General features: G+C 43.2%; 1 pseudogene; it reads left to right on the top strand.

Annotated features, from left to right (window-relative positions):
- Window positions 1–8,730: 8,730 nt before the first annotated feature.
- On the top strand, window positions 8,731–9,044 carry LOC103609192 (annotated as a pseudogene).
- Window positions 9,045–10,460: the final 1,416 nt, after the last annotated feature.

The following is a 10,460-nucleotide window of genomic DNA, read 5'->3' on the forward strand; positions in this document are numbered from 1 at the left end:
GATATCCCAGCCCAGACTGGCAGCCATGGAGACCCATTCCCGGCATTCCTCGGCATCCTCCAGATTCCCACACAGCTTTCCATGTGGTCTCCTCAGCCCAGGATGCCCATCTTGTTTTATGTTGCCATCTAATCTTCCTTCAGGGTGTTGACAAATCTTTTGTCTTGGGACACAAAGGAGCCAGCGCGTGTGTGTGCGTGTATGTGTGTGTGTATGCATGTGCACACAGTGTGTGTGTGTGTGTACGCATGTGCACGCAGAGAGGAGGAGGAGACCAGAGGAGATAGGCATATGGCCTGCTCCCCTTTCCTTCTGCACTCTGCTCAGCTCTCCTTTTGGGCAATTGTCAGCTTACCTGCTAATTTATCTGTGTTTTGGTCCATCCCTTTGGCACGGTGGGCTCAAAGTCATATAACATCAGCTGTCATTTGAACACTCCCCCCAATCCTCCACCTCTAGCCCAGCATCTTCAAACTTGTCTGACTAGGCTTTTCCATATGAGGCATTTCTGAGGCATGAGGAAGGGGCAGTCAGATTGCCATGGGATGAGGAGTGACAGATGGAAAAAAGGGAAATGGAGGCAGAGAGGACAGTTTTCTCTTCCACAAACTAGGTGGGGCCAAGGGGGTGTCAGTTGTGAGTGAATCTCTGGGACCAGGAAAGCTCATGACACAATAGAACCTGGACGTTTCCAGGGACTCACCCAGAACTACTGAACCACAGATCTCCTGAACATCATAAACCTATAAAGGACCAAGTAAGACATAGTAAAGGTTAACTGGAAAAATTTAAATGACTGCTTCAAATCTTTAATTATTCTATTTCTACAGGACTCCACTTTATTTGCAGTGGTATCTCACTTTCTTCTATCCCTTGACATGCATCATTAGCAGTCATCTTGCTGCATTAGCAGTTGTCTTGCTATCAAAATAATTTGTTACACACAAAACTTTTCACCTTCGTGAGAATAATTACAACAAGCAGAGGACTCTGGTGTTGATACACGGATGCTGGTAATTAATTTCATGCTCCCTAAGATTTGCACTTCTGTATGCCAGCTCCACCATAAAATCTGATGCTTTAAGATACTGAATACATTTTTTGAAAACCTGGAGAATTTAATTTATGGCATGCTATAGTTTGAATGTGTTGCCCAGAATTCAAGTGTTGGAAACTTACTCCCCAGTGAGACAGTGTTGGGAGGTGGGGCCCAACGTGAGGTGTTTAGGTCATGAGGGATCCATCCTCATGAATAGATTAATGCCATTATAAAATGAGCTTGCAGGATTGGGTTTGCTCTCTTGTGCTCTTGCCTGTCTGCCTTCTAGCATGTGACGATGCAGAGGGATGCTGACACCTTGATCTTGGACTTCCCAGCCTATAGAACTGTGAGCCAATAAATTTCTGTTTGTTATAAATTATCCAGTCTCAGGTATCCTGTTATAGCAACACAAAATGGTGGTGGGTTGATGATATACTACTTGTTTTGGGACAGAGAAAATTTAGACTCCCCAACACCCCCTCACAACTTACCCAGCAATTAATTTCTTATAACTAATGATCTAAACATAAAACTAACGATTTCTTAAAAACATATATAGGAGAATTAAAAAAAAAAATCCTGAGATGGAGAAAGACTCCTAAAGCAAGACTTCAAATCCAGAAATCTTAAGCAAAATAACTGACAGATTTGATTACATGAAATGGCAAATTTTGCATCTAGAAAAAAATACCATGAACAAAATTAAAAACAAAATGGCCAGACTGGAAGCAAATGTATACCTCACAAACTGCCTCCCTAGGTAATCTTTTTTTAGTAAAACTCTTCTTATCTTTAACACCCAGACTTCATAGAACGCACATGTCTCTCCAATGCAGCATTCTTGGGGCCAAGCTTTATATAGAAAATTGTATTTTACATCCCCCAAAATCAATGGAACATTTTAAACAAAGTAGTATATGTGTAGGGAAGAGTGGAGGAATTTTCCAGTTATTTTCCAAATATAATTGGAAGAATGTCAGAATCATATGCAGATGTTTTGAAAAGCACCAAATGTCAACAAAGGGAAGAGAATGGGGTGTTGATAGTGTTCAGAGAGGTGGTTTGGCTTCATATATGCAAGTGTCTGTTAAAAGTCGTATTAACTGTTGGGTGATCAGGAAGCAGTGTTTCATGCATCTTACACACTAAATAATCTGTTACATATATTGACATTTTTCTGTGTTTTATTAAATTGGTTGGTAGTATTAGACTGACAGAAAATACAGGATTCTGGTTAGTATTTTCACTCAGTGTCTGGTTTTCAAAAATGCGTTCCTGATGTAATTGAGAGATGCTTTCGTTCACAACCGGTAATAGAGACAAAGGATTAACAATGAGAAAATATATAAAACAGTTCATTCAAAGCTGAAAGAAAAAGATAAAACACAGAAAAAGATTAAAACAATCACTAGAAAATGGGTGAAGAATGGAAACAGACAATTTACAAAAGAAAAAAATTATAAAATTAGCAATAAATATGAACAATTCTCAACCTCACTGTAAGCATGAAAATACATTAAAACAATGAATTAGCTTAAAAAACATTCATCAGATTAGCAGAAAAGAAAAAGTTGATTAATAGTAAGAGTTGTTGAGGATTTGGGAAATCAGGCCCTTTTACATTGCTGGTAGCTGTGTTCATTGATGAAGGCATTTTTCAGGGCAAATTGGCAGTATCCATTAAAAATTGTAATGCACACATATTCTCCTTTAACAATCTATTTCTAGAAACCTATTACTCATAAATACACACATGCACAAATGAAGTAATGCCCTCTTTTCTAAGAGCAGGACCGACGCCACTTAAGGTAGCCCCTCCCTTGTGTGAAAGTTAGGCGGGGGAAAGCGGGGGTGGGATGGGAGGAGCTCCGTTAACTGCAAAATTAGCTCATGTAATGTTGGCTTGCTTGCATTGGCTAATACCTCTTGGTGCGGTGATCGGGCGACCGAGTTGCCGCACTTGCAGCTTTAAAAACAGAGAACAAAGACGGTTCAGTGCCGCACCTTGAATTGGCTGGTGCAGTCCAGCTGCTGGAAATAAAAATCTTTTTCTCTTTTTCTATATCGGTCTCCAAGGGTGGTTTTTTCTCCCGATGCCTGTAACACAAAGATATGTGCATGTGTAATGGATAAACATCACAGCATTATTTGTTATGGCAAAAAAATATTGTAAATATTCAAAATGTACACCAATAATTTAAATATATCATGGTATGAAATAACCTGTAGTTGTTAGAGAGAGTGGAATAGACTTGTGTACACTGAGGTGGAAAGTTCTCCAAGGCGTACTAAGCGAACAGAGCAAGTTGCAGAACAATATGTGTAATATTCCTTATGGATGTGTATGCCTGCATGGATGTGTAGGCAAATACAGAGGACAGGGGACTGAAAGGGTGTGCCCTGAACTGTTAAGGGCAGTTCCTTCTGGGAGAGAAGTAGTTGCAGGGGAGAGAGAGATGGTATTCTCATTCACTGAACATTCTAGTTTCTTGCCCCACAGTGCTCCTCTCTGCAGCAGGATTTATTCTCACACTGTTGACCTCAGGAAAGGCCATATGACTTGCTTTGGCCAAATAAATGATGTTGGTCACTTGTGTGCAAAGTTTTGGAAGTCAGGGCATCATTTGCCTTGTATTTTTCTTTCTGCCATTAGATTGGCAGTATTCCAGACAGAGGTTAGGTTTTCCCATCAGTTTTGGTTCTGGATAAAGATGGTAAGAGGCAGAGCTGTAGCTGACTTGTAAAAACATGGAGTGTGAACAAAAAATAAACATTGGTTGTTATAAAGCCACCAAGAATTGGGAATGTTTGTGGCAGTCTGACTGAGTCAGATAAAGGAAGACTTCTACAGGTTTTCCTCTGTACATTTCTCTATTATATGAGCCTTTTGCAATACATACATACTTATGTATTACTTATAAGCTAATTTTAAAAATTGACATCTTAGCAAAATTACAAATGACTACGTTGTCAAGGACCTTCAGGATTGTTGACAAATTGCTGCAAAAGCTAAATCTTGGAATTCCAAGGGCAAAGTGGAAGTGCCCACCTGAGACCTGTATGATGGGCCAACACACTATGGCTACAACCTGTAGCACTTTGAGAAGGTAAAAGATGTGTTGGTAAGCTGGTGGCAAAGAAACGTGTTGTTTAATTGGACATGTGAGAATTCTTGTGTACGTTAGTGGGGGAGATCAGGACAGTAAATGTTTTAGCCACCCAACCACAATGCTGAAGGGCATCCCAGCAAATGGTGGGACCATAGTGAATGCTTCAGACATTGCTCTTCAGTAGTAGGGATTAAGTTGCGATTATTGCTGACTCGCTGTTGTCTGAATATGGCAGTCCCTTCAGATGTGTCCTGAACACAAAGGGTTTGTGAATCACTGATTCAGGAAGTAGAGCAGGTAAGTACATACAGATTCTGATTTCCTGTGGCTGCTGCCCCTCACTCAAACCCAGACCCTCAACATTTACTCATTGGTTGAGCGCCCCCTCTCTGTCAGGCACTGTAATTGCCAGTAGCAATACAGACACAATCCTTGCTTTCAACTTAGCCTAGCAGAGAAGACAGATCAATACATACATAGAGGCATAGATAGCAGCAATAGCAGAACTAACCTTTCTTAAGGGGGTAGCAGTTTCCATGCATTTCTAATTCACACACACACAAAAAAAACAAACAAAAACCCCCTGCAAGCCAAGTATAATTACCCCTACTTTTTCAGATGAGGAAACTGAGGTTGAGAGAAATTAATTAACTTCCTTAAGTTCTTTTTTTTTTTTTTCCTTTTTGTCTTTTTTTCGTGTCCGGCAACGGATTGCAACCCTCAGTGTCGTGCCCGTACCGGACCGGGACCGGCAACGGGATCGCAACCCTCGGTGTTGCGCCCACACCTCGCTCAGCCAGTGAGCAGGAACCGGTCTGTATGTGGGATCCGAACCCTCGGCGGGAGCGCCACCGCGCTCCCAAGTGGCGCACTGCAGCAGTGCGCCACCGGGCGGGCCCTTAACTTCCTTAAGTTCTGACAGCCCAGAAATAAGGGGCTCAGTCTCAAGTTCTTTTGTCATCTATCCCAAGTCACTTTGTATGCAAAGGGATGAATAAGTAATAGCATCAGAGTTAAAAAAAAAAAAAAAAAAAAGACTGTGAGGCACAGAAGGGGATGACTAAGCCTTGAATCAGAACTTTAGCCTTCAGAGCAGGATGCAAAGATCCAGCTTTTTGTTTACACTGTCCCCAGAGGGTGAAGCAGAGCCCTGGTTAGTGGAGCAGCCTGGAAATCTGATTTAGGTTAGCTATGGTTAGCATTCCTTCCATGTCTGCCTGCACCTTTCTCCCCTTCTAGAACTGGAAGTAAACATCTTACTTGCTGGAGGCATGGGAGTGGGGGTAAGGAAATCCTCAAAATAGGTCTGCTGTTGTGCAAAGAATTCTAGAAGATGCAGATCTAGGTTGTGGCAACAGCAGCCCCGAGGTCCAACCTGTCAATCCCTTCTGTGGCTGAGGCTGGGGAATTGGTCACGCGTATTTGCCATCAGCTCAGTGCTCTGTTTAGAATTCTTCTTGGGTAAGCACTCAGCACCGAGAAATATGCTAGGAGCTCTAACTCAGGTCTGTTTTTGGTTACTTAAGGGGATTTAACCTGAACAAGGGTGTAGCATGGCTCCCAGCCCCAAGACTGTTTTCACACAGGGCTCATTTTCCACGCAGTGGGGTGCACTGAGAACAGTGAGTGGAGGAGCTTTCACCAAAAAGAGCCCAAAAGATCGGAGCAGGAGGCCTTGGTGGGGGTCTCCTTTCCTAGGCTTCTCTTTAGGGCTGAGGTCTTGGGGTCCAGCCGGCCTTTGCACCAGAGGACCGACAAGACCACAGGGGCACTCAGAACAGAGCCAGGGGCTTGTTAGCCACAAAAGAGGAATTCTGGACAATCTATGGGCTGGCGAGTCAGGTTCTGGTGAGAGGCTCAGCTCTATACTGTGAATGGAAGCCAGGGAAAAAGAGATCCATGAAATTCTTTCAACAAGTGCCCCAGTTGGTGCTGAAATGGCAAATAGAGTAAACAGTAGTGAAAGATGAAGAGGCAGTTACCTGGTGATGTGAAGGTATACCCAGGAAACATGGGCTTCTCCGCGGAATGTGAGAAACTACAAACCTTCCGATGGAGCAACAGGAGGCTTCACCAGTTATGATTCGATGAAATGTGGCGTCAAGTTTATATTAGTGTCAGATTCTATTTTAATGGTATAAATGACTCTAGACCTTTAAAACAACGAGGGTCAGAAGGGGCCTTTTTTTCAGTTACATTCAACTGTGCTTCTTAGGGGAAATTCTGTGCTTTTATGAATCTGGCAATTGAGGTTTCAAAAAGCAGCCCTGTATTCTGTTTTTGACCTATTAAACCATGTGTGCCTTGAGGAAGAAAGTGGCTTTCTTTCCCCCAAAATCTTTATTGCCTCTGTGTCTGGAAGGGCCAGGGCCAGGATGAGGCCTAGGGTGCACTTACTCTCAGGGTAATGCTAATGGGCTCCTCAGTAAATTCTGTGCTGTAGGAACCTCACTGGCCTCAGCTTAGTCCCAGCCCTGGGGTCAAAAACAGTGAGAGAGGACAATAGGAGCTAGTTTGTTGAATGAATAAAGGAATAAACAAAGTGTACGTGGAAGGACACACTCATGGGAAAACTCTGCATGCTGGCTGTTTTCACAGCCTGTTTTTTAGAAGGCTCTTGGTGAGGTAGATTAATGAGATGTTGAGTATTGTAGTTGTCTTAGCTTGGACTGCTATGACGATATAGACAGTATGGCTCAAACAACAGACTTTTCTTTCTCACAGTTCTGGAGGCTGGGAAGTCCAAGGTCAAGGTGCTGGCAGATTCATTTCTAGTGAGAGCCCTCTTCCTGGCTTTCGGATGGCTGCCTTCTCACAGTGTCCTCACATCACACACACAGAGAGTTCTGGTCTCCCTTCCACTTCTTATAAGGACACTAATCCCATCATTAGTGTCCTTATACTAATGTGTGGGTTTGCAACCCACACAACCTCATCTAAACATAATTACCTCCCAAAGACCCCCCCACCTCCAAATGCCATCACATTGGAGGCTAGGGGTTCAACATATGAATGTCAGGGGGAGGGGGGACACCAACATTCAGTCCATAATGTAGTGTATTAATATTATACATTTTAGGTTCCTGCTTTTGTATAAAAATTTGATCACTGTGGTAGACAGAACTCTAGGATGGCCCCCAAGATTCCCACCCCTGGGCACACACACCCTGTGTAATCTCTTTTCTTGAGGTGAGTGGGCCTGACCTAATCAGGTGAGCTCTTTAAAAGAGAGTCTAGAGGTGCAAGGTCAAAAAAGTTGGAGAGATTGGAAGCATGAGAAGAATTTTCCTGGGGCTTGAAGGAGCTAATAGGTATGTTGTGAGAGGGCCATGTGGTGAGGAAATGTGGGGGACACTAGGAGCACAGAGCAATCCCCGGTGACAGCCAGCAGGAAAGTGCAAACCTCAGTCCTACAACCACAAGCAACTAAATTCTGCCGATAACCACATGAGCTTGCAAGAGGACCCTGTACCTCAGATGAGACCCTAGCCAAGCTGACACCGTGATTTCAGCCTCATGAGACCCTGAGCAGAGACCCCAACAATACCAGTCCTGCTCTTCTGACCAACTTTCTTGCTGGCTGTCACTGGGGTCTGTTCTGAGCTCCTGGAGGTGATAATAAATGTGTGCTGTTTTAAGCAGTTAAGTTTTTGGTAATTTGTTACATAGCATAGAAGCTAATGCAACCTCCTTTCTACAGGAGATCAGTCCACATCTCCTGGGTCCCTTTGTCTTATTAAAAACAGCTTTTATTTTGGTGTTGATTACATTTTTCTCATGCATTAATACATAACCTCCCTTCCTTCTTTCTTCTCCCCCCCCCCACTGTTTCCTTTGGGAATTTACATAGTAATTCAAGTCTACCCCCCCCACACACTGTTATTTGAACACTCACAGAAGATTATATTATCTTCTCCCAGCCCTCTACAAAGGACCATTGTGAGGCCCCTGTTTTCATCCTTCCAACCGATGTTCAGGGCTTCCAAAGTGTGCAACATCATGTTTATTACATAACAGCCAGACATAAGCCAAAACAACTTGCTTCTGGGCTTTTCAATATAGCAACAGCAGTAATCTTTTCTGGGCTTGAGGAAGAGCCACCTCAAATGGCTCCTAATTTCAGCAATTTTCTGGTCTATAGAATAAAAAGTCTAAAAATGGCTTTGAAGGTGTCTCTGTGCACTCACAGAAAACCCACCTCCACTGTCAGACACGATGACACGGGGGGAGCAGAAAGTGGAGGAGGGCCATGTGCTCTGGCCTTGGGATTTGCAGGCAGCTTCTCAAAGGAGTCTTGCCTGCACATTAAATATGCTCTCGGAGGGGAAAAAGGGAAAGGAGCAGAAGTGGAGCCCTTCAAAGTTGGCACCACAGTAATGTAACTCTGGCTCAGGGCTTGTCTCTCCCTTTTCTAATTGGGGGGACCTCTGGCAGTTGTATCATCTGAAAGGCTCATTTAGTTGCAAGCAAAAAACCCAACTCAATCTGGCTTAAGAACAGGGGATTTCTGAGAGCATGGGACATCTGGCTTCCAAGTGGGAACCTTTGTAGTGTGAGTGATGAAAGAGAGAATTAAAAATGGGTGATGTTAAGAAAGGCAAGATTTTTGCTCAGAAGCGTGCCCAGTGGCACACCATGGAAAGTGAGGCAAGCATGAGACGAGGCCCAGTCTCCGTGGTCTGTTGGGGTGGAAGACAGGTTGGGCAGCTGGACTCTCTTACACAGATGCCAACAAGAGCAAAGGTGTCACCTGGGGAGAGGAGACGCTGATGGAGTGTTTGGAGACTCCCAAGAAGTACATCCCTGGAACAAAAATGATCTTTGCTGGCCTTAAGAAGAAAGCAGAAAGGGCAGACTTGGTAGCTTATCTTGAAAAAGCTACTAATAAATAATAGTTGTCCACTGCCTTATTACAAAACAGAAATGTCTCATGACTTTTTATGTGTACCAATAATTAAATTGATCTCATACACCAGAATTCAGATCATGAATGACTGATAGAATGTGTCTGTTGTGACAGTCCTGATTTAAGTACAACTGATTTGTGGTTAAATGAATATGATAAGTTTTAAAAATTTTGACAATAATTCTGGTTCTGTAAATACTATCACTGTCTTCCACTTCTAAAGATATGATTGGACTTGATCAGTAATGTTCAACTTTTCACAAAGATGGTGAATGTCATCTCAAGACTTATTAGAGATTGGTTTTATATCTAGATTTATATACTGATTATATGAGTAAATTTAAGTACTGGGGAAATCCCTTCGCTGTCTCAGAACCAAGCAAGACTCACCTGTGTTTTAATTTGTGTTCATTAGCCTGTTAAAGGCAATGGCTGAAGATAAAGTAGCAATGCCTACTGCACACTTTTGGTCTTAACTATGCCGATCTGGTTAGAATTCCATGTACGTAACATGCTGCCTTTTACTTATTGAAAGGCACTTTAGTGTGGTTTATGTATCATATCAAACAAAGAATATTTAATGCTTCTCGTGTTTTATAGATGATATATGAAGCCAAATGCTTTTAAAAGTCAGAGTGACAAGATACAATAACAAGTTAAACTTTACTCTTGAATTCTTTGCTAAGTCAAGCTCAATTACTATTCAGGATTGTCTTTAAACGGGTATTCAAAACCACATAAGACTGTAAACTACTGTGTATGTGTGACTGATAATGGTGCTTTTACCAACTCATTAGAAGGATTAAAATAAAGGAGATATACACAAATTTGTAAATTATGTGATTATCAGACTTAAGATAATTAAAAACAAAATCACAGATGATGGGGGAAAAAAAAGAACAGGGACTTCCTGGCTGGCGTCACCGACTGTGTAAAGGTGGTGTTGCTTCCTTGGACTCCCTGCTGTCGGCTTCATTCTCAGGCACCAACTCCCCATTTGGGGCCCCTCACCTCCCCACTGCACCCCGAATCTCTGGGCTCACCCCACAGGGAAAAGATGCCTCTTTCCTCTATCCTGGCCATCTACCCTGGGCTCACCGACTGGCCTTGGATGACATGTTCTCCCCTTAAATCAACACTGTGGCCAGGGAGAGGGAACCCACTCTTAGGCCAGGACAGGTGTATGCGTCCACTTCTAGAGCAGGAGAATGAGGTCGCAAGGACCAAGATGGGAGAGGGATGGGTCCCCAGAGGGAAACCAGGGTGCTGTTACTAGAAGAGGGTGGAGTGGCCACTTGGAGGGCCAGAACAGATGTCCTCCAGCAGTAGAGGCAGACGTGTTCTGATGCGGGTAGAGTTGGGAGCACTTGAGGCCTGGGGCGGGGGGGGGGGGGGGGGGAAA

Source organism: Galeopterus variegatus, unplaced genomic scaffold (assembly GCF_000696425.1).
Source record: "Galeopterus variegatus unplaced genomic scaffold, G_variegatus-3.0.2 Scaffold9323, whole genome shotgun sequence".
In the NCBI taxonomy this organism is placed as follows: Eukaryota; Metazoa; Chordata; class Mammalia; order Dermoptera; family Cynocephalidae; genus Galeopterus; species Galeopterus variegatus.